Here is a 24,661-nt window from a genome sequence, read left to right on the forward strand (position 1 = left end):
TCCAACAGACAAAAAAACCCCAAAACAATCAGAAATATTGTATATTCACAACCTTTAGGAAATAATGTCCCCTGATGGCACAGCATGTTAAAGCGCTGAGCTGCTGAACTTCTGGACCGAAAGGCCGCAGGTTTGAATTGGGGGAACTGACAGAGCCCCCACTGTTAGCCCCAGCTTCTGCCAACCCAGAAGTTCAAAAACATGTAAATGTGAGTGCATCAATAGGTACTGCTCCAGTGGGAAGGTAACGCCGCTCCATGCAGTCATCCCACATGACCTTGGAGGAGTCTACAGACAAGGACGGCTCTTCGGCTTAGAAATGGAGATGAGCACCAACCCCCAGAATCAGACATGACTGGACTTAACGTCAGGGGAAAACGTTTACCCTTTACCTTAACTACCACCAATTCCTCAATACTTTATTTCCCATACCACCATTCTTCGCCACAGCAACGCGTGGCCGGGCACAGCTAGTGACTAATAATATCGCTTCTGTATAGCAGTGATTGATATTTGCTGGCTAACTCTAGAATAGTTTCCAAGGGATGGGGTCAAGGTTGAGATTTTCTGCCCATTTTCTTATTTTTACAGATTTTTTTTTAAAAAAAACATATTTCGTAATAGTGAGGAATGGGCAAAACTACTTCTAAGTATTCCTTGTCTAAGAAAACCATATGAAATCCATGAGGGTTACCATAAGTTGACAAAGGACGTGAAGGCATACACACACACACACACACAGAGTAGGATAATTATATAGTAATGTGGAACATATCAATAATTACTTTAAATACATAACCACATGCCAGCTTTAAAAAAAGCATGCAAAACCTTGTTAGGAAGACTATGTGTCTCGGGCATGCATAATGTGTTGGCAATTTTTGATTGTGCAAGTCCACCCTCATCATTTGGGAAGTATCTCAATCCCCTTTCTCACTGTCTAACACTAGGGCAACCTATTTTAAAGTTGTGGCTCCCAAATCTTCCCCACCTACAAAGGATAACTGCAGTTCCTGTCCTTTGGTGCTGTTATCCCAGTAACGATTGCTAGCAACAAAATAACCATTATCTACTATGAAATCTTCTCCTATCCTTGCATTTGGAAGTCTCTAGACTAGGAAGCCTATCCATGTCAGTCATCATGCTACAAGCGACATCCCGCTGCGCTCCATGAACCAGAAATTCCTGCAGTGAGGAGAAACCCTTAGTGCATGAAGTGTGGAAAGAAATAGAGATGGTATGGAAAAACTGGAGAGGCGATTCAGAATGTACAGGGTCAAATCTTCCACCTGCTGTGAATTCAGCAAATGATCCCGGGCAAGCACCTAACTCTGCCATCCACTAAAACAGTGGCAGCACTTGGGCTATATCAAGCCTTGTTCCCACATTCAGTAGCCATCCGTCCACATACCCAGACAGTTCAAAGTGGGATCTGCTTTTCTCTTTCCTTCCTGAAAGCCTCAACAGCCCCTTGAAATCTTCATGCTCTCAAGGAATCTGTTTGGGGGACCTTTAGCTCAATTTCTCCTGCAGAAAAGCAAAGATCGGATATACTCCCTGCCCATGCCCTGAATTTGAAAGTTATTTTTTGGACTATAGTTCCCAGTATCCTCCAGCCAGCACAGCTTCTAACTCCAAAGCTGTAGTTCTTTTCTACCTCTGTCCTTGCCTATTTTCTAAACTGTGTGCTTTTTCAGAATGTTTGCATTACACTTCTTTTGGGGGCTTCTTAACACTTTTCCTTCCAAGCAGTGGGACCGCTGCCTAGCTTTGGATGAAAGCCTGGGGCAGTTGTCTCTTAATCCCATGAAATTTGCACCTCGTTGATGCGACATTAATTAATCCTCCCTAGCCACCATGCTGAGTTTCACACGATTAATTTAATTTGATTCAAAGATACTTTATTGGCAAAAGAATGTGTACAAGCATTTGAGGAAATGGAGTATTCAGTATGCAAGATTTAAACTTGAGTGGGGATTTCAACACAATGGCCCGGGAGTGTATTTAGTAATGACAAGACAACATACATGGGCTGATTGTTTTTTCACCCAAGAAACCCATGCTCCCTGGTGTGTGTCTGGGGCTTGCATTTCTTGGAAAGAGCCAAGCTTTATTTATTTACTGGATTTCTATCACTTCTTTCTCAAGACAGGATTTATGTCTGACCCATGAGACTCCACCATCTTGTCTTTGAGGAATTAACCTTTACTTATCCTTTTGAATTTGCGTCCTTGCATGTTTATCAAGGAAGGACAAGGAAAAAGAATATAAGATTTTGCCCTGGGATCTAAATCCCCTTTATCCTTTATTGTCTCTGTGTATATATGTGACTTCAAGTCACCTGTTTAGTTCTGGTGACCCCATTAATTTCATAAGGTTTTCTTAACCAAGGAATACTCGGAGTTTTGCCAGTTCCGTTCTCTGGAAATAGCATGCAGCACCTGGTATCCCATCCTAGTACAAACCAGGGCTGACCCATCTTAGCTTCCAAGATCAGGTGGAATCTGGGGTGTCCTGCTAGATTATGGGACAGAAGTCTTGGTAGAAGTAAATCTAATCTGATCTCAGGATGTCAATAGTGACATTGAGATGTTCGTTTACTATTAATGTTTAGTTTTCTTTAAATGTTTATATGTTGTAGGTTTTAAATTGTAAATTGTATTGTTTTTAGTGTTGTAAGTTGCTTTGAGTCTCGCTTAGGAGAGGAAGGTAAATATAATGGTAAAGGTTTCCCCCTGACATTAAGTCTAGTCGTGTCCGACTCTGGGGGTTGGTGTTCATCTCAATTTCTAAGATGAAGAGCCACCGTTGTCCGTAGACACATCCAAGGTCATGTGGCCGGCATGAATGCATGGAGCACCATTACCTTCCTGCTGGAGCAGTACCTATTGATATACTCACATTTGTGTGTTTTCGAACTGCTAGTTTGGCAGAAACTGGGGCTAATAGTGAGAGCTCACCCCGCTCCCCGGATTTGAACCGCTGACCTTTCAGTCAGCGAGTTCAACAGCTCAACAGGATATAAATCAGCATCAGCATCATCATTATTAGGCATGGACCAGAACTTGCATCTTCTTTTCATATTTGGAGTCAGACCATGGGGTACTTGGCTCATATTTTTTAAAAAAACTGAATTCAAAACATACCTAGGTCTTTAAGGCAAAAGCCCATGATGTTAAACATGCATTATTATTACAAAATATTTATATACTGACTATATTCATAAAATTTAAAGTGGTGTATATCAGAAAAATGTAAAAAAAAAAGAAGAACCAAACACAAATTCACAGAACCCCTACCCTAAATTATACTCAAGTCTAGGAAACAGATGTTGTTTGGTACTAAGCTGAGAAGACCTGATCAAATCAATATGCTTTTGACATGCATTGAACATTAAAAACAATTGGAACATGCTGATGCCCTGCTGGAAGATCATTCCCCATAATAGGTACTCCTATTTTGAATGTCTTTGAAGGCATCATTGCTCTAACCTCTCTATTGGCAATTGCTCCAAATATCTTAATGAGAAGGTTTCTTGAGTGGGTGGTGTGTGTGCCCTATTTTTGTTGGCAACAGACTATAGCATTAATATGTCCTTTAGAATGTGGGACAGTCTGGAAACTAACAAGATTGCAACCAGAGCTGTTCTTCCATACAAAATTATCCTACATAGTGATGGCATTTTCTTCTTGTCCTTCTCCACAGGGACTATTGGGAAAAATCTAGGTGGTTCAGCATATCTGAGAAGAGGAGAGAGAAATAGAAACTCCTAAAGAGAAGACAGCCAGATACTTTCCTGATCAGAATCAGAAGTGGCACCTGAGTCTGCCACATCACAGGAGCTTCCATATCCAGCAAGAAAAGAGCAATGCCCTCCTTAGTTCAGGAGAATGATTTCTGCACAGGAGGGGAACAGGAATTTATTGGGGTTTTCAACAAAGCCTTTGACAAATGTCTCTCCCCGTCAGTGGCTGCAAAGAGAATGGAGCCATCTAGAGATGAGAAGCAAAGTCTAGTCACAAACTGGCACTGAGGCAGAAAAGTGAGGAGAGATAAACACAGGGATAAATGGTCCATTTTCAGCCTGGCAGAAGGATGCCAGCAGACCCACGCTAGGCTAGAGCTGTTCTGTTTTCTGAAAGCGAGAAAAAACAACAGGAAAATATGTGTATATTTTTACGTGAGATGAAATGATCCAAAAGAGGTGTAGCACGAGGAGGCTGTTTATATGCGGATGAAATGATCTAAAGACACTGGGTGGGTGAACCAAATGGGAAGATGTAGGATAAATGAGGACTGGCAAACAAAGCTTAAAAGTGGAAAGGATGCAAACAGAAGATGTGTCATTGTAGCAAAAACAGGATTCGTTGTCAGTTTTTGCATTAGTGTGGCTTTGGGATTCCAGCTGTAGTGGTTTGAGCATTGGAACTCCAGAGACGAGTTCAAATCCACGTTTAGCCATGGAAACCTCTGGGCAACCTCAGTTGAGTCACTCTCAGCCCGAGGAAGGGGAAAGCAACCTCCTCTGAACACATCTTGCCAAGAAAACCCAGTAATAGGGTAACCAGGAATCAGGAAAAACTTGGGAGGGAAACAAGAACAACAACAGCTCAAGGAGCACAACAGTTATAAAACTAGAGAAACAGGAAAACATTTCAAGAGCAAGAGACAAGCAGAAATGATGCGGTCCATAGCCTGGGAGACAACTTGGCAGAGAGAACCTTTAAGGAGCACCAGCTTTGAGCACAGAGAGATAAGGGTGGCTTTGATGATAACACATCTGAATTGCTTTCTAACACAATCAGCCAGCTACACAACTAGGTAGAGTGAAGCAGTTGGCTGAAGCAGCAAATATGAGTTGCGATGCAAAGGCAACAAATGATTATTTACTTTGTTATTATTGTAGCATTACTGCTAGAGATGTGGGAATTTCTGCTTCATGTGCCAAAATAATTTTGTTTAATCTTGGCACTATGCACCTTGATTTAGGGTGATTTTGGGGGGAGGGGTTTTATTTTTTGATCTAGTTCCATACCTTCAGACAGCAAAATGTCTTGGGACACCCCTGCTTTCTAGGGGATGAAGTCTGTAATGCATTGTGGGGGGACTATGTATTCAGGAAAGAGAGGCACATTATCTCACAGAATTCAACTCAAGACAAGGTGATGGCAGCTCTGATGGCCAAACACATAGGACAATTAACAACTGAGTGTATGCATGTTTATGTATATGTATATGTGCATGTATATGTGTATGTATATATGCATGTGTGTGTATATATATATATACACATACACACACACATACATACATATATACACATATACATACATGTATATGTGTGTGTGTATGAATATATATATATGGGAATAACAGATTTGTAGCCCTGATATAGATAAAAGCACTGTGAATAGACAGAGAACAATGAGTAGACAGAGAACTCGAATTCATCCCTCTCTACAGTCCCAATCTATACAAGTGTTTATGTGTGTGTCCGTGTGTGTATGCTATGGCTATTTTCTCTTTTCCCCCAAATAATCATTGAATCGCTCACTGCATATTGGCATCATGTCTAGACTCCCAAATTAGGTTCAGACAATTTCTGCAGGTCTAGTAACTGTACAGAAAGATTTAATGGGAAATAGGTAGATATTCATTTCTAGCTCTGAAAAAGGGTACATCTTAACACTAAATAACGGCAGACTCTGTCCATTCTCACTGGTAACACAACAAACACATATAATGGGATGGAGAGGTTAGCCTTGACTCCTGTTTCCTAAAAAATATCACAAGCTTTGTGTCCTGCATGCCTTTAATTTTTGATCCTGCACTTTAAACCCTCCTGCCAATACTATGTGTATATCTCTCAATACTGTACTTCATACATTGATGAAACATGCTCAAGCACATAGTAGCTTTTACTGCTAGCCTTCACAGTGGAGATTTCTGACTTAGGGAGACTGTGACAATATATGGAGAAATAAATAGATACATAGATATGAATTCATTCACTCTTTTCTTTCATGTCTGACCTTTCTTTCAGCAAGCTCTACATAAACAGTATGGGGCTGTTCTCTCTTAACTGTATCCTTACCTGTGCAGTAGATCTGGCTGAGGCCAAGACTGTTCAGTTAGTTTTCAGTGAGCCTTAAAATCCTCATCCTGCACTAAACTGGAAACAGGCATCTTCTTTCCAAGTTACGAATAACGCCAGAGCCAGACACCAACACACACAGTCTCTAAGGGAAATTCTGCAAAGGGGAACACAGCTGCTTTTGGTTGGTGGTGGGGATTTAAGATGCAAATGGCCCTTAAATCCCCAATTGAGCTGTCTGCTTTGTTCATCTTTTATCACGACCATATTTCTCTACAAAGAGAAAACTGCAACTTTAAATTTTCATGCTATGCCATTATCTTTACTGAAATTTTATAGTGGCAGTTTCGACTTCTTTGTAGAAAAATAGTCATGACAAAATATGAGCAAAAGGCAGCTTTGGATGCCAGAAATTCAGGGATTCCTTCTTGGCTCTCTGGGCCCTGGGGTGATGTACCATCTGGACCCAGCTCTTATAAACCCTGCCAACATATATATACCTAGGTTGTAGGGTCACAAATGTTTTAAGCACTTCTGGAGCCCTGAGGCGGAGGAAGCAGAATTGGAAGAGGTTTGGCCTGGAGGTGGAAGCAAAACAGGGCTAATTTTGGAAGCTGGCCAACCACCACAAAGAACATGGTACTTCTTGAATTTAGGTAGGTGAGAGGAGGAAGCCCAGTCTCCCTCAAGGGCTTCAGCTCTTTCCTTCAATATATAATACATTTATTTGATTCTAGGATGCGGACAGCAATTTCAGTACCACCAACAGAGAAAAAATAGATATAAATATAAATATATATCTCTAAAAACAGGGTGTACTATACACACACACATAGACAGACAGACAGACATATGCATACATCTGAGAGAGACTCTTAGGCCTCTTCTACACTGTGTTGTTGAAGGCTTTCATGGCCGGAATCACTGGGTTGCTGTGAGTTTTCCGGGTTGTATGACCATGTTTTTCTTGTCTGGAATTCATCTGTTTTCTGAGTGTTGTTCTTTATTTACTGTCCTGATTTTAGAGTTGTTTAATACTGGTAGCCAGATTTTGTTCATTTTCATGGTTTCTTCCTTTCTGTTGAAATTGTCTACATGCTTGTGGATTACGATGGCTTCTCTGTGTAGACTGACATGAAAATGAACAAACTTTGGCTACCAGTATTTTAAAAACCTCTAAAATCTGGACAGCGAATAAAAAACAACACTCAAAAACAGGGGAAATCTATACAGGAAACAATCAGAGCCAGTTAACACCTCCCAACAAAGGATTCCCCCAGGCAAGAAACAGCCAGGCTTTGAAGCTGCAAGGCCATTCAATGCTAATCAAGGTGGTCAATTGCAACATTCACACTTGCCTCAAACAGACAAGAGTACTTTCTCCCACCCTGAACATTCCACAGATATATAAACCCCACTTGCCTAGTTTCCAACAGACTTCACAACCTCTCATGATGTCTGCCATAGGTGCAAGTGAAACGTCAGGAGATAATGCTTCTGGAACATAGCCATACAGCCCGGAAAACTCACAGCAACCTCTTCTACACTGTCTTTATATCCCAGGATCTGATCCCAGATTATCTACTTATCCCAGATTTTATGGCAGTTAAGACTCATATAATCCAGTTCAAACTACCTCATCACATGAGAACATGAATCCACTTTAAATCTGGTTTCTGCCTCCTGCAGAATTCTAGAGTTTGTAGTTTGGTGAGGCCCAGGACCTGTCTGGCTGAGTTGTTTAAAGCCCCCTCCCTAAAGTGGATTTCAATGGCTTCTCTGTGTTGTCTGACATGAAAATGAACAAAATCTGGCTACCAGTATTTAAACAAACTCAAAAATCAGGACAGTAAATAAAGAACAACACTCAGAAAATGGGGGAATTCCAGACAGGAAACAAATCAGGGCGAGCTAACACCTTCCATTAAAGTTGTTTTAAAGTGGATCTAAGCTGAGTGATGAGTGTGATGAGTTCCAAAGCAGATAACCTAGGATCAGATCCTGGGATATAAGGACAGTGTAGAAGGAGCCTAAGACGTACCCTGTTTTTTGAGATGCTCATAAGGTAAAGGTAAAGATTTCCCCCTGACATTTAGTCGTGTCTGACTCTGGGGGTTGGTGCTCATCTCCATTTCTAAGCCGAAGAGCAGGCATTGTCCACAGGTCATGTGGCTGGCATGACTGCATGGAGTGCCATTACCTTCCCGTTGGAGCGGTACCTATTGATCTACTCACATTGGCATGTTTTCGAACTGCTAGGTTGGCAGAAGCTGGGGCTAACAGTGGGCGCTCACTCCGCTCCCCGGATTCGAACCTGCGACCTTTCCGTCCGCAAGTTCAGCAGCTCAGAGATGCTCATATTGGTGTGGGAAAAAAACTTTTGAATTGAATAAATAGAAGGAGAAGCAGCAGCAGAAATAATAAATGGTATTTGTTTCCCGTCTCCTCTCAGGGCCCTTCCACACAGCCCTGTATCCCAGAATATCAAGGCAGCGAATCGCACAATATCTGCTTTGAACTGGGTTCACACTCAGATAATGTGGGATTTCCTGCCTTGATATTCTGGGATATAGGGAACAACAGCTCGAGGCAGGCCACAACATGGTTAAAATACATATGGTAGATAAAACAAATATATATATTTTAAACATTATAAAACCATGTGGAAAACCCACCGGGGCAGTACTGAGAGGTGGGTGTGAAAGCCGCTTTCCGGCTGCTTCGGGGTGCCCGGCGTGGCTCCGGGGCGAAGGCCGGCCCTCAGAGGGTTAACAAGCAATTTCTCCTCTTGACAGCTCTGGAAAACGTTCGCTATCAAGCGGGAGAGTGAGAGGGGAGCGCGCGGCGGAGATAAAACGCCAGCCGCGCTGGCACCGCCTGCTTAATCCCAGCATTTAATCTGCTGGGGCAGAGCGGCTGCCTTATCGCGCCGTCCTTCTGCTGCCTCCATCTCATTACCGCTCCCGGGACCGCGGCGCCGCCGGCGGACGCGCGCACCAGCACAGGCACAGGCACAGGCAGCCCCAGCCAGGCGGCAAGGGAGAGCGGCGGGCTTAAGGCTCGGCTAAGACCCGCCTCGGGCAAAGGCGGCAAAAGCGGCAGCGACGGACGCCTGCCAGGCCCAAGCGGCGCCCCAGGCAGCCTTATCGCAGGGGCAACCGCGCACGCGCACATACGCACACGCTTCTAGGCACAGAAACATCACTCTCCTATAGCTAAGCAAGAGCCAGTTGCCTGTCGGGGGTTATGAACTCCGAAGACTAGGGGCCCTTCCGCACAGCCCTATAGCCCAGAATATAAAATCCCACAATATCTACTTTGGACTGGGTTATCTAAGTCCATACTGCCATATATCCCAGTTCAAAGCAAAACATTTGAGATTTTATTCAGCTGTGTGGAATCCAGTCCCAGCACTGTCTTAGGCTCCTTCCACACAGCTGAATAAAATCCCACGATTTCTGCTCTGAACTGGAATACATGGAAATGTGGACACAGATCACGCACTTTAAGGCAAATATTGTGGGATTTTCTGCCTTGGAGCCCCAGTGGCGAAATGCGTTAAAGCGCTGAGCTGCTGAACTTGCAGACTGAAAGGTCCCAGGTTCAAATCCCGGGAGCGGCTTGAACGCCTGCTGTTAGCTCCAGCTCCTGCCAACCTAGCAGTTCGAAAACATGCCAATGTGAGTAGATCAATAGGTACCGCTCCGGTGGGAAGGTAACGGCGCTCCATGCAGTCATGCCGGCCACATGACCTTTGAGGTGTCTACAGACAACGCCGGCTCTTTGGCTTAGAAATGGAGATGAACACCAACCCCCAGAGTCAGACATGACTGGACTTAATGTCAGGGGAAACCTTTACCTTTACCTGCCTTGATATTCTGGGATACAGGGCTGTGTGGAAAGGTCCTTAGAAATCCCACCAGGAGGCCCTAGGCAAGTCACACTTTCTCAGCCTCAAATGGCACTGAAGGGGCAAACATGATAAGGTGGCTGGCATAAGTTAGATATACACAAGCACAAGATGGTCCACGTACAAAGAAAATATAATGTCCAAATAGCATATAGTATTAGTAAAGTTCCCCGTTCAAAGCTCAGTTTGGTAGTACCAGACAAAATGAAAAGGAGCAACTGAATTGAGCTTTGTACGGAGAACCTTAATAATACTATATGCTATTTGGACATTATATTTTCTTTGTACATAGACCATCATGTGTTTTGTAGATACTTTACAAGTATTCTGGGATTATGTATAGTATATATACAGTAGAGTCTCACTTATCCAACATAAACAGGCCGGCAGAACATTGGATAAGCGAATACGTTGGATAAAAAGGAGTGATTAAGGAGAAGCCCATTAAACACCAGATTAGGTTATGATTTTACAAATTAAGCACCAAAACATCATATTATACAACACATTTGACAGAAAAAGTAGTTCAATATGCAGTAATGCTACGTAGTAATTACTGTATTTATGAATTTAGCACCAAAATATCACGATGTATTAAAAACATTGACTATAAAAATGCATTGGATAATCCAGAACATTGGATAAGCGAATGTTGGATAAGTGAGACTCTACTGTAAGTTAGATATACCCTTGCGCACCTTGCATGCAGCAACGTGCCACTCACGGAGGGTTGTTTTTGATTCACAGCTATGTATACACCAGGCATGGGCAAACTTCAGCCCTCACACGTGTGTGTGTATGTGTGTGTGTGTGTGTATGTATTCGTGTCAGGAGTGACTTGAGAAACTGCAAGTCAGTTCTGGTGTGAGAGAATTGGCTGTCTGCAAGGACGTTGCCCAAGGGACGCCTGGATGTTTGATGTTTTACCATCCTGTGGGGGCCTTCTCTCGTGTCCCTGCATTGGAAGCTGGAGCTGACAGACGGTAGCTCACTATGCTCCCCAGATTCGAACGGCAAACCTTTCAATCAGCAGTCCTGCTGGCACAAGGGTTTAACCCATTGCGCCACTCAGGGCTCCTAGATATGTATGTATACACCAGCAATGGGCAAACTTCAGCCCTCCAGGTGTTTTGGACTTCAGCTCCCACCATTCCTAACAGCCGGAAGTGTTGTCCATGGCTGATATATACACACAGAAATGGCAGGCCTATATCTTAGCAGGAACCAGCCTGGCATGGTAGTTCATACGGCTCTGGAGACCAGGGCTTGAATCCTTGACCAGCCTTAGAAATCCAGTGGCTGGTTGCACTCTCTCAGCCTCAGAGGAAGGCAAAGGCAGCCCACCACTGAATAAATCTTCCAAGAAAAACCCATGATAAGGTGGCCTAAGGGTCGCCATAAGTAAGAAACACAAATGTACGTCTAATGCCCAGCTTCAGCAAAGTGGTACGCACATGGGGCTTTAAAAAAATAAACGCATATTCAAACAGAAACATTGCAGACCTATGGTTAAGAAAGAGCCTGTATGGCATGATCTTTGTAGACAACAACACCAGAGACCAATTGGAAACCCATTAAGTGATAATAATAACAACTACAACAACAACAACAGCTGCTGCTACTACTACTACTACTACTACTACTACTACTACTACTACTATTACTTTATTTATATTCTGCCCTGTCTCAGAGGGACTCAGGGCAGATTACTTTCTCAGAGGAAGGCAAAGGCAACCTCCCTCTAAACAAATCTTGCCAAAAAAACCCATGCGATCCTTAGGGTCACCAGAAGTCATGCAACAACAACAATCACTAACAAATCATTAACTTCATTCTCCTTTTGCCACCAACCAAAAGGCAGAAATAAATGTGTAGGTAAAGCAAACAGACACAGACACAACATTAACAACTGCCCCACCCTTGATTTTCTTGATTATGAAATGTATGAGATTGTGTGAATGGAGCTGGATTCACTTCTGCAAGAACCAGCATGGTATAGGTTTGGGCATTGGGCTACAGCTCTGGAGACCAGGGTTCAAATCCCTGTACTGCCATGAAACCTATCGGCTGAATTTGGGCAAATCACATTCTCTCAGACTTAAAAGAAAGTCTGGGCTCCTTGAACAAATCTTGCCAAGAAAACTGGTGATCTTAGGGTCACCACGAGTCTGAAATGACTTGAAGGCACAATTTAGCTAAGCAAAGACACCTTCATTCTCTTCCCTTACCATCAAAGGGGGCAAACATACACAGACACACTCTTTTCAACTCACTCATGTGAGATTGTATAAACATAGTCAGATTCCCCCTTTTTTTGGGACATACACACTTTTAAGCCTATTTTCATGATCTTAAGAACTAGCAATCAGCTTTAAACAGCCTGGGGGAAAGGGAGCAAGAAAAAGGATAGAAAGAACTGAAAATTTCACATCTGAATTCTGAGCCTGGTTTTCTGCTTTTCTACAAAGTGATTACAGAGGGATCATATAGGTTATAAAATTTGGAAAGAGGCCCCTTTCCAGCCCCTTTCCTCTCTGGGTCATTCTAGACTCTTTTCTCTACAACAGGCTCAAGCAACATTCAATAGGCCCCATGTTTGCCCATCAGCCACCTGCCATCATACTGAAGTTTTGTTTCATTGCCTTAATCTGTTAGAAATTCAGTTGCGAGATCCAAGTTAGGAACCTGCCAGAGCCTCATTTCGTATGCATTTGGCGCTAGGACTCTCTGGGGACTAGCGGGAGAGGTGGGGCCTGGCTTTGCCTTTTGTGTGTCTTTGTGGTGCTTCTAAACTAATTTTCCCTCACATTTATCCCATCCCCCTGCTAATAGCCTGGCTGCATCACAGCAAATGTTCAGTTTTAAGGAAGAGGAAAGACCTAGACAAAAGGCTTCGTCTCCTATCACACTCCGGGGCACTGGTAGAGAATCCATCTTCTTACCCAGCCGGGGTGTTATCTGCAAAATCCTTCACGGTGACATTGTGCAGATGCAAGACTTGTGTTCCAGGGTGTGTGGAGCAGGGCCTATCTCTCCAGGAAAGGATGTGTTTCTGCTGATAAGATTTATTGTCACACCAACTCCCTATGAGGGTGCCAGAATTTCCATGCCTGGCTAACAGCAGAGGTAGCTTTCGGCAGCAGCTCGGCAGGCAGGCAGGCAGGCGACGTCCAAAATGTGGGGTTCCCACAGGGAATCTGTGGGCCCCAGCCGCTAGATATCAGAGCGGGACAGCTGCAGGTTTGGGAACTGGGAAAATGGCTGCATGTGAGGGGCTCAGCTCGACGGGGCTGTGTCACACACAAGGACAACGTCTGACATGTACGCATGGCCCCAGCCTGCAAAAAAAAATCAGTGTGCTTTGTTGAAATAATCTGTATCCACGCCAGGGGCCTGGCAACTGGCCAGGGATCCAGGTTGCGGATGTATGGCTTTCAGCACGTGGACTTGTCTCCTGATAAATGTAAAGAGGCAAGAAAGTGACAAGCAAGAAGTGTTTCAGGGAAGGCTGTCATAGTTCAACTGTAAAGCATATGCTATGCACGCAGGAAGACCATCAACTTCCCTGAATCAGTCTCTCTTCTTTTCTCTACTTCTTTTACTTGCTTTAGCCTGGTTGCTTTAGCCAGTGAAGTGGTCATTTCCCATGCAATTTTGGGACATTTCTATTCCTATCTAATTATGTCTTTGAGACATCATTCTGCATGCATTCAGAATTAGGAAAGGGAAGTAACAATTATGTGTTGTCCCTGAAATTATCAGTAGAGACAAAATTGTAATTTCACCCTCCTAATTCTGAAGGGCTCGGTAACTTTCACATTCTAAGCAATGTGAATGTAGTACTTATGGCAGTGGTTTTCAACCTGAGGTCCCCAGATATTTTTGGCCTACAACTCCCAGAAATCCCAGTCAGTTTACCAGCTGTTAGGATTTCTGGGAGTTGAAAGCCAAAAGCAGGTTGAGAACCACTGACTTATAGAGTGGGAGGTTATTAGAATCCCAAGTGAGGGGCCACAGGTTTATCTGTATCATCTACTTTTTAAACTCCTAACATCCACAGCCCTTTTCTTGTAGGACAGTGGTTCTCAACCTGTGGGTCTCCAAATATTTTGGCCTTCAACTCCCAGAAATCCTAACAGCTGTTAAACTGGCTGGGATTTCTAGGAGTTGTAGACCAAAACACCTGGGGACCCACAGGTTGAGAACCACTGATGTAGGAAAAGGGCTTTTCTCTTCTGTTCCTTGACCGCAACACTGGCACATGCACTGCGAAACATACTGCTATGTGCAAGAGGAAGGACAATGGCTAAGAAGAAATCATGACTCAAAAGGTAGCAGGAAGGGTGAGATAGGCAAAAGCGCAAAGCAAAATGCTGACTGAGTAAAAGCTCTGTCTGGCTGAGTTGCTCCCCATCTGCACCTCCCCAGAGAGGTATCTGAACAACTGGAGCATACTTGCAAAAGCAGAACTCAAGCAATGGGGTGAATTAGCACAGGCGAGGGAAGCTGGTTGTGTCTGATGGTGTTGTGAGAGTAATACAAGGGGTTGTGAGAATAATAATTGTTTAAGGAAACTTTGACCAGGGCTTTATCTGGCACAGTTCATTCCCTCCCTCTCCACTATTCTTTTCTTGGAGAAAAGAACTATAGATGACCCCCTTTAACAAGTCTTTTAAAGCCTTCTACTGTGCTTTCGCTTAAGTCCTTCTTGAAAGAAAATGTGGTGTGATTACCCATCCATACATTCTAATGTGTATTAAATGATGGGTACTTATCAAATGGTAAGGCTTCTCTCAGCTTCGGAGGAAGGCAAAGGCAGACCTCCCTCTGAATAAATTTTGTCAAGAAAAACCTGTGATAGGGTCACCTGAGGGTGAGCCTATGCCGGAAACTACTTGAAGGCACACAGCAAAAAGGACAGCAGCCAGCTGGAACATGTGACAAGTTGGTAATCAGTATCCACCCCCACCTTTAGGAATCACCTGAGCTCTTGGTCATCCTTTCAGCCACCCCTGTTCTGTTCTTCTTCATTTGTTTGTAACAAGAACCACACCTGGTGGCTGTTAATTTGGTGTACTATAATAATCACTTCCACTGAAGGGAATTTCTTTCCTTCCACCACATCTGGTCAACTCTGCTAAGGAAAGTACTATGAGAAGAAACAATAATGGTAAAAGACAAAAATCATGATCATGGCAACCTGTTATAGATGGCAGGAGAAACACAGTGCTGGCTCCCATCTAAATATTTCCAGCCACCTCTTCTCTCCCGTCCTGTAGCTCGTACCCCTACATTATGCAAAATTCTGTGCCCCTCCATAAATTATCGGTGTCCTTTTCTTTGTTTGCTAACAGACACATTGGCTGCCTCATTCTCTTCCTAATTCAGGTGTTTTGCTTTTCTTCACGGCTCATTTGTGCCACACTAACAAAATCACCCTGTTGCATTCTGGAACAATTAACAAGTGAATCACCAGGTACTTCCAACTCAGAAGTCCCAGAACTGGAGAAAAGGTGGGATATAAATACAGAAAACAAATGATAAAGTATGTGTTGCATATAAAAATCCCCAGTTCCCTTAGATCAGTGGTTCTCAACCTGGGGTCCACAGATGTTTTTGGCCTTCAACTCCCAGAAATCCTAACAGCTGATAAACTGGCTGGAATTTCTGGGAGTTGTAGGACAAAACACCTGGGGACCCGCAGATTGGGAACCATTCTCTTAGATGCATACAGCACAAGGGCTGGCTAAGCAGTCGTAAGGGGAAATAATATTTGTCAGTTCCTTCCTGAATTAAAACCTTAAATAGTTTCTGCTCATTTTTGAGAGTCATGGGGCCAAAAGACATAAAATCCATTGGTCCATATCAGAATCAAGGAAAACAGGAAGGCCATAAGAGGTAAGAACAGGAGATAACGAGGGAGAACCAAGCCCAGCCCAAGTTCTTTTGGTGCTTGAAGAAAAGGACCAACCTTGGATGCCTCCTGGACTGATGGTTGGGTCTCACTCCAACATTGTAAACAAGACAAGAGGTATGAAATTATCAGTGCAAGATAGCATCCTCCATCACAGCTCTGGGTACAATTAATATGCTAAAGGGAGACAGGGCAGGGCACAGGGCACGCCCACACAACCTGATTCTCACCACACCTGTGAGAACCCTGTCTCCCTATGCCTGCCAGATGAGGCTGTTGCCTCACCCTGATGTAAGGGTTGGGTTCTTGGGGAGAGGGATGCCTTAAGACCAAGAAAGCTGGGATGTTCTTTCTGGGACTGAGCAGATCACACACAGCTTTACAAGAATTTTCTCCTTTGTCTTCTGCTCTGCCTCTGCTTTTCCCTGTCCCTGCAATTCAATTCTGGCGCTTATAGTTTCTGCCAAGGAGAATTTGACACCAACACATTAGAGACTAGAGAAAAACAAACAGGGCGAGACCTTCCCACATCTTTGCTGCTCACCCCTCCCCACCCAGCAACTGAAAAAAAGGGGGTGATGTTGGTAGGAGGGAGAGAGGGAGGGAGGGCATTGCCTGGCAGTCTCATCAGGAGCTAGAAGTGAAGTAGGGTGAACTACAAGCCCAGCTCATTAATAATGGAACCCTTTTAAGGGAGATTATGCCAACTTCATGGCTTTGATCTTTGATTGCCAATTTGCATCTTTAAAGAGTTGGGACCGCTCCAGCCCTGGGCCTGGCCCTTTGTGGTTCTCTCTTGGCTGATGGGTTTGTTCTTGATGCTTAAGCAGGCAGCTAACGGCTGATTAAAACCCTTTCGGCACTGCTTAAATCAATGCAACAGACATGACAGGACCTAGCGTTCCAAGGCCACAGCGTATCCCACAGAAGCAACAGCAAGCCTAAGGGCAGGCAAGCTCTGAGGCTCTCACCCTTTGTCTCTTTTAGAAAATGGGAATGTGGATTTGGGGTCTCTTTTAAATGGGGAAATACAAGTTAACTTAATAGCAGGACTGGGAAACCTTTGGCGCTCTGGATGATGTGGCCTGCCATTCACAACAGTCTCATCCAGCACATGCCACAGTAAGACATATGGGAGTTGTAATCCAGTAATATCTGGATTTCCCCTATCCCTGACCAACGTAAACAGAGCTAAACCAGCACTCAGGTCTGTGGAAAACAACCACTACTACACATTTCAGATTGCCACTGTCCCTCTTTTCCTTGAAATTCTATTATGAGCCATCTGGGCATGGGGTGATAAAGCAATTAAAATGCTATTTTGATAGAATTCGCTACTCAGCCTGTCACAGCAATTCCTCATCATACTAAAAAGAGTTCTGAAAAAGGAACTATGTGTATGAAAGGAGGGAAGTCCTACATCCAAATGCCTAGCTAGTTAAATAAATAAATAAGAAAGATCTCTTATGAACATGTAGCCGATCCCCAAATAACTGAAGTATATTTTCCTATCCATATTACCATCCTGCGAAAAAGGTAGGGTGACCCCTTGTACATTGCCAGAAGAGAAGGGGAGAAAGGGAGGGAGGCACCATAAAGTGGATAAGAAGAGACAAAGATTGTGCATGCTGTGTTCGCCTGCAACCATCCTTGATTCACATAATAATAGAGATGAAAGGTAGCCCAAGTAGGGACCCACAGCTAAAGCACCACTGAGAGGTGGCCATCCAATTTCTGTTAATAACTCTCCAGCAAAGAGTTCACAACCTCTTAAACTGGTCTATTCCACTGACAGATAGCTTCTATCATCAAGAAGTTCTTCTTTGAAGCTGCTGGTGTAAAGTTCCATCAGCACATGTCTAGCAGAAGTTTGGAAGTGGAATGTTGCTGTGCCATTCCTTCCCCTGGTGCCACCACCCTGCCACTGATATGGGTATACTTCACTGATTTGCAGCTGCTATTGAGAGGAGCCACAGAAAAGGTATTGTGCAAGTAGAGAGTGGATACACAATTGTGCATCACACACGAAATATTGGCAGTAGAACATCAAGTTAGCTGTGTTTTTTTATCACTGGATTATTTATTTTTTAAAGGAGAAGTACAACAACAAATATCTTAGCTTCCCAACACATTCTGGCACATCTGGAGGAACTGATCGGCTGTGCCAAAATGTGTTGGGAAGCTAAGATATTTGTTGTTGTACTTCTCCTTTAAAAAATAAATAATGATCAGCTCTGAACAAATTGTTAGTTAGCTGTATTTTAAAGAAAAATACAAAACAGTTGCCCATGATGGGAAAGACTCAGATCAAGTGAAAAAATGCACATCTTCAGAGTGATGTGGGTGCTCTCTGTGGAACATGGTTTTAAGTCTCTTGTTTTCCTTATTATGATTTTTTATATTTAAAATGACTTGGACTAACATCTATGTTGTAGAATTAATACAACCCTCTGATATGCTCAATGTTATGGAATCAGGGGAGCTGTAGTTTTACAAGGTCTTTAGCCTTCTCTGCCTAAGGGTGTTCGAGCCTCACTATATCTCCCAGAATTCCATAGCATGTCCATTCCAAAGGCCTGTCTAAACAGGAAAGTTTTTAATAGGTTCTTGGAGCTGTTTTAATTTATTTTGGGAGGGTGTTCTACAGGGTCGGGACGGCCATCGAAAATGTCCTCTCCCTCGTTGATGTCAGTCGCATTTGCGACAGTGGTAGAAGTGAGAGTAAGGCCTCACCAAAAGATCTTAAAGAGCAGGCTGGTTGGTATGAGGAGATGCACTCAGATAAGTAAGTTGGGCCTGAATTGTTTAGGGCTTTAAAGGTCAAAACTGGCACCTTGAATTGGGCTCGGAAACAAATTGGCAGTCAGTGCAGGTGTTGTAGCAGAGGGGTTGTGCGCTCTCTGGGTCCAGGTTACCTGAAAGAAACCTGGTTGCAGCTCTTTGAACTAATTGAAGTTTCTGGGCACTCTTCAGAGGCAGCCCCACATAGAGCCTGTTACAGCAATCTAAGTGAGATGTAACTCCGGTGTGGACCATCATTGCCAAGTCTGGCTTCTCAAGGTATGAGTGTGGTTGGCGAACAAGTTTTAATTGTGCAAAGACCCTCCTGGCCACTGCCGACACCTGGGCCTCCAGGCTTAGCGATGAGTCCAGACGGACCCCCAAACTGCGGACCCAGGTCTTCAGGGGGAGTGTACAGGTTACCACCATATACCAGCACAGGTTACCACCATATACCCTGATCTGACCAGGAGGACTTCTGTCTTGTCTGGATTCAATTTCAATTTGTTTGTCCTCATCCAGTCCATTACAGCTGCCAGACACCAGTTCAGAATCTGAGCGGAAATGAATAATAGAATTGGGTGATATCTGCATACAGATGGCACTGAACTCCAAAAGTCCAGATGATCTCACCCAGCAGCTTCATGTAGATGTTAAACAACATAGGAGAAATGACAAAACCCTGTGGGACCCACAGAACAATGGCCACGGGGTCAAGCAAGCATCCCCTAATGACACCTTCTGGGTCCGTCCCTCCAGGAAGGACCGGAGCCACTGTAAGACAGTGCCCACAAGTCCCATTCCAGCCAGGTGGCCCTGAAGGATACTATGGTTGATGGTATCGAAGGCTGCTGAGAGGTCCAAGAGAACCAACAGGGACACACTTCCCATCTAGCTCTCTGCATAAATCACCTACCAAGACAACCAAAGCCATCTCAGTCCCATAGCCAGGCTTAAAACCAGACTGGGATAGATCTGGATAATCAATTCCCTCCAGGGATCTCTGGAGTTGTGAGGCCACCACATGCTCTAGGACCTTGCCCTGGCCTTGTCTTACTCAACTGCTGGGTTTGACTCAAATCTGCCCATAGCATTGAATGAAACATGCAGAATAATCACAGGATGTCTTAAACCTACACCTGTTGATAAACTCTACAAGCTATCTGGCATTGCCCCCCATGATGTGCAACTGGAAGTTGCTGCTAACTATGAGAGAAATAAGATTGAACACTGAAAGCCATCCACTGCATGGCTATCAGCCTCCTCCCACTAGACTCAATCAAGGAAAAGCTTCCACTCCTCTTGATGTTCCCACAGCAACAGCGAGGGCGTCCCTCTGGGCATCTAAGCCAGGAAATCCCAGTTGGATGGCCCTCCACAAAGGTCTTCGTCCAGGGGCAAACCAAGAAAGGGCAACTTGGAAGTCCCTAAACAGACTCAGAAGTGGAGTGGGCAGATCAAAAGACAACCTGGCAAAATGGCACTATCTAAAGTAATCCTCCACCTTGTGCGACTGTGGAGCAGAGCAGACAACTCCGCATCTGTATGCTTGTCCACAGTGTCCTGCCTCATGTACAGAGGAATAATTGTTTGAGGCTACAGACAATGTGATTGCTGTTGCCCGTTTTTGGTCAAAAGATATTTAGCCACTTGTGCTCCTTCTATTTTTATCAGTTTTATACTAATTTATGCAATGCTTTTGATACGAACATAAATAAATCTGCTTATTCATTGTTAGGACACAAATAATGAAGTTATTTTAGACCACAAATAAAGTATTAATTTTAAATGCCTACTCTCCCCAAGCTTAAAAATAGCATGACATAAGTAGCATTTACAGTGCAAGGGAGGATAAATGTCCTTTAAGAAATTAGCCAGTTTCTCTCCCTTGCAATGCAAAATATCTCTATCTTAACAGTGTTTGTGTGCAAGGAGAATTGACACATTTAAAATGTATTTTGTGCTTTTGTATTCTCTACAGCCTCCAAATTCCCTTTCCCTCAATTCTGGATATTTATTATTCCATCACACTTCATTAAGGAAGTCAGAGCAGCTTACTGTAGCCTCCCTTCCAAACACTCCAGAGTTCAGAACTGTTCCTCTTTTCTTTTCTGGCTATAATCCCCAGAAATCTCTAGAAGGGGTGACTGGTGAGCATGCCTATGGAGCCTAAGGAGCCTATGAGATGTAGCTCCAAAAAGTTACATACTCATGCTCTCCAGTGATGTATCCATACTGATAAATGCCACCTTTACATTGGCTTCATTAAGACTATACATGAAACAAGACAAAAAATGGACTCCATTGACTCCAGTCATGTTCATCAGTCCGAGAAGAGCCCCCAGATGGCGTAGTGGACTAAGTGACTTGAAGGTTGGGTTGCTGACCTGAAAGCTGCCAGGTTCGAATCCCACCCGGGGAGAGTGCGGATGAGCTCCCTCTATCAGCTCCAGCTCCATGCGGGGACATGAGAGAAGCCTCCCACAAGGATAGTAAAAACATCAAAAACATCCGGGCGTCCCCTGGGCAACGTCCTTGCAGACGGCCAATTCTCTCACTCCAGAAGTGACTCAAGTTGCTCCTAACACGAAAAAAAAAATCAGTCCGAGACATCCACTCCTGCTTTTGTATTCTGACACAAAACACTGACTCATACAGAATTCCCTCTTCCTGATTACATACCCACTCTCCCTGCTTGAAAAATAACTTGCCCCACAATTTCTCCTCTCCACTTGTAATGTGCCACTTGAGTTTTTCCCCTTTGGAGCAAAAATAACACAAGGTGATCATAACCCCTATTGATCATTTTCATGTTCTTGCGGGTTAGTATCCCTTTGGAAGTTCAATTAATACTGTTGCTGTTTTGAAACCTAGAGTGTTTATAATAACTGGGATTAGTCTGTGTAGGCCCGTAATCAAGGGAGGAAAACATACACATGCTACATTCAGCTAATGCTACTGAGCAGAGGAAGTGGAGAGGGAAGGCAGGATTACTCAACCAAGCCCACAGAGATCAACCACACTGAGATTTCCATCAGCAAACTTTGCTTTGGAATAATCTCCCTTTGCTAATATTTGCCAAGCTCTGTAGAAGGAGTGCCAGGAATGTATTTGATTACCACCAGTAACATAGCAATTGACTGCGCTCAGGACAAGGAGAATGAAGCTTGGGGATCTCCACCAAAGACGTAGGTCAGTAGAGTCCTTTTTTATTCAAAGCACCCCTTCTTCTATATTTGGTGAAGTATGGGATGCCACCAGGAATGCCGGCTAGATGTGGGAATGGAAAGTAACCCACTCTCTCAACTCCAGAGCAGTGGTACTCACAGGTGTTTCTACCCTTACCCAGATATGACAGGGTAAAATGTTCCAGAACTATCAAATATATCCTGTGAAAATCCCTAGAGCCTTGTGGCATTCAGGCAGCCATCTGGGATAAGAGTGCATTGGGGCTGCCACTGCAATCTTATTGCCAGCCACAAGCAACTCCCTCACAGGCGATTGCTAGTGACATCCATTTCCTGGTCATATGGCTGAGTGTCCTGTTATGACCACACCAGGAGCAATATTGTTGCAAGCCTCTGCAAAGGAATTGTTTATGGCTGGCATCACCAAATTACCAGGAACACTCTGGAGCTTCGTGGAAGCTCTGGAGTAAATCCTGTTTCCTTTGTGCTGGCTAATCAGCTGGATAAAGTCCCCATGTATTTGTGAATTCCTCATAGCCGCTGAAAGGTGAGTCCACATTATCTGGCCCATGTAGTTGATGGACTGATGCTGTGCATTTCCAGGGAAAAAAGAAACGAATTGTAGCCACTGGACACAAATAGTGTGCCAATCCCTGGCACATTGTAAAGGGGATGGGGGAGCCTGACAGTGTACCACATCAGATAGCTTAAGAAGCATTACCCTAAAGTCAAGAGGAATAGGTAGGGAACTTAAGTACACTGGAGCAGAATTTGCCCTAGTGAGGGAAATGGGCAAGAGAAATAGTAAGAAGCCATTCCTGTTGTCCCCAGTCCAACTCCATTTCTTGTTGTACCACAGAGTATGCTCATTTTCATAATCTAATATATTTTACTTAACCCAAGAGATCACTATATGTTAGAATTACCTTCAAGGCACACAACAACTTCACTGGTGCCAAGCAAGATCTTCACTACTCTGTTTCCCCTAAAATAAGACATCCCCAGAAAATAAGACCTAGTAGAAGTTTTGCTGAATTGCTCAATATAAGGCCTCCCCCGAAAGTAAGACCTAGCAAAGGCTTTGTTTGGAAGCATGCCCACCAAACAGAACAACAGAGCATGCGGGATTGGTAAATATACGTACCATAGAGTGTTGTACATGGAAATAATGGTAGTAACAAGAAATTATTGATAGGATTCACAGTTTGTCTGGTTATGCTGGTTTGTGATGACAACTACTGTACAGTATATAATAAAAAATGTTCATTTTTTTGTTCAACAATAAATGTGAATTCTTCTTCATGGAAAAATAAGACATCCCCTGAAAGTAAGACCTAGAGCATCTTTGGGAGCAAAAATTAATATAAGACACTGTCTTATTTTCGGGGAAACACGGTAGAGCTGAAGCAACAGTAGACATGCTGAAGCGTTGTATGGATGTTTTAATTATAGGCTACAATCATATTTTATTGTCTCTATTTAATTGAGGTTGCTTTTATTAATTTTATATGTCAGTTTTTCCCTATTGTTTTCTGAGTGATATATTATCATATTGTATTGTACATGCTATTGCGTGTCATTGTGTAAGCCATCCCGAGTCCCTATGGGAGATGGAGGCGGGGTATAAATAAAGGCCTATTATTATTATTATTATTATTATTATTATTATTATTATTATTATTATTATTAGACAACCAGCAAGGCAAACATAAGTATTATGTGGAGTTGGATGATGCAATGGCATTCCTTATCACAATGAGGATGGCAGACATATAGGTAATGTTTAAATCTTGACTGGGCTAGAGTTCCCAGCTATCTGTGTGCTCAAACATGTCATGCTGTGTGTACACCAGTCACGTATATTGCACAATGTGCACAGTTGCCCTAAGCCACCTTGGTTTTGAAATTGCCTTTGTAGGTTAATTCTTCAATGCCCAAGGTAAGGCTCCTGCTGGTTGGAAATCTGTGCTTCAGGTATGATGCTTTCTGAAAAAAGAATATCTTTTGGAAGCCTTCCAACAGTAGGCACCAGCACAAGGCTACTCAAAATGGTGGCCTATGAACAGTTTGTGACAATTTTATAGGAATTAAAGAAACACTTGCAGTCACCTAGACCACATTTGTGTCCCTGGCACATTGGGGAAGGGGGAAAAACCCTGCTGGTCCCTCACATCAAGAAGCACATCTTTAGTACACTGATTAAAACATGTGTGTCTGCACTACAATTTATTATGATGACGTTTATTCACGCATCTTCTATTTTTCATGTTATAGTACTTGTGAAGATGTGGATTCTTCTTCTAATTGTGAACAAAGGGTATTGCTGGCAGCCCCTCATGACACACCAAGCCTTCCACTCAATCACAGTATGTACACATGCACACACGTTTCTGAGCACAGTCACTGGATCGACTGAAGCTGGGTATGTGTGCGCGCCTGCGGTTGGATGGTGATTGTGCGGAAACAGCTGGGCCGTTATCAGGCCAGAGTTAATTAAGGCCATGTCAGATGATAAGAGAACAGGATGTCAGAGCAGGAGCTCGGCAGTGGGGGAAGGGGGGCACTAGCTCCGGGAGGCAGTAGTGCTGAGTCTAACTCTCCCAGGGAAACAGGCTTGCAATACACAGTGACAAGAGATTCAATCTGTGCCAGAAGCAGGGGCGGGGTTGGATTGGAAGGGCAGTGATGGCAGGTGTCCCAGGTGGCAGAACCAATGCATAACCTTGCTATGGTCAGGGCCACTGTGGAAGAAAATGTGCATCACTGAAGGGGCA

General features: G+C 43.7%; 1 protein-coding gene and 1 long non-coding RNA gene across 3 annotated transcripts in view; one reads left to right on the forward strand and one right to left on the reverse strand.

The window, feature by feature from the left end:
* Positions 1 to 24,661, reverse strand: part of asic4 (acid sensing ion channel subunit family member 4) — a 125,550-nt gene that overhangs the window by 68,429 nt on the left and 32,460 nt on the right. The gene's annotated exons all lie outside the window — the stretch shown is intronic.
* Positions 21,830 to 24,661, forward strand: part of LOC134295287 (uncharacterized) — a 43,675-nt gene continuing 40,843 nt past the window's right edge. The window contains exons 1-2 of one of the 2 annotated variants that reach the window (XR_010001813.1): positions 21,831 to 21,891; positions 24,162 to 24,253. This is a non-coding gene — a long non-coding RNA (uncharacterized LOC134295287). Of the gene's footprint in view, positions 21,892 to 24,161; positions 24,254 to 24,661 lie in introns of both variants that reach the window. The other variant, XR_010001814.1, reaches the window with a different exon arrangement.

Source organism: Anolis carolinensis, chromosome 1 (assembly GCF_035594765.1).
Source record: "Anolis carolinensis isolate JA03-04 chromosome 1, rAnoCar3.1.pri, whole genome shotgun sequence".
NCBI classification, from domain to species: domain Eukaryota; kingdom Metazoa; phylum Chordata; class Lepidosauria; order Squamata; family Dactyloidae; genus Anolis; species Anolis carolinensis.